This window comes from Dendrobium catenatum, unplaced genomic scaffold (genome assembly GCF_001605985.2).
Source record: "Dendrobium catenatum unplaced genomic scaffold, ASM160598v2 fragScaff_scaffold_596, whole genome shotgun sequence".
In the NCBI taxonomy this organism is placed as follows: Eukaryota; Viridiplantae; Streptophyta; class Magnoliopsida; order Asparagales; family Orchidaceae; genus Dendrobium; species Dendrobium catenatum.
In genome coordinates, this window is record NW_021319058.1 from 269,114 (window position 1) to 269,682 (window position 569).

A 569-nucleotide genomic window follows, 5' to 3' on the forward strand; every position below is an offset into this window, starting at 1 on the left:
TTTGAATACATGATTAGGGAACTTTGAGTTCTCAAGACCTTACTATGATTCACTCTTTTGGTTGGACATTGAAAATTAATGGTAGCTATATCCTCAATCAAAATAGATGTCTCTTCAATAGTCTTTGACATCGGAGAACCACTAGCAACATTATCAATGTTTGATCTAAGAGAACCTACAAGGGAATTATAAAAGGTTTGAATGATTATCCAATCAAGGAGAGTAAGACGAGGACATTTCTTAAGGAATTCTTTAAAGCTATGTCATTATTCATAAGTAGATTTTCCATCTAATTGGATAAAATAAGTGATATCATTTATAAACTTAGTAATTTTAGATGGGGGAATTATTTATTTAAACATTTATGGGCTAGGCCATTCAAAACTTTAAATGAGCTTGGGGTCTATAAAGTTAACTGCATCTTAATGTTATTCCCTAAGTAAAAATACAAACTACCTAAGTCTAACAACATCATTAGAAACACCATTATATTTGAAGGTTGCACATATTTCAGCAATAGTTATATGCAAATTAGGGTCTTATATTGGAGTTCCCCGAAACTAAAAATT

The 569-nt window shown here is 30.8% G+C and overlaps 1 non-coding gene across 1 annotated transcript; it reads left to right on the plus strand.

The window, feature by feature from the left end:
- The first annotated feature begins 219 nt into the window (after nucleotides 1-219).
- On the plus strand, nucleotides 220-326 carry LOC114579646. The gene has a single exon (XR_003700744.1). It is a non-coding gene; the product is annotated as a small nucleolar RNA R71 (small nucleolar RNA).
- Nucleotides 327-569: the final 243 nt, after the last annotated feature.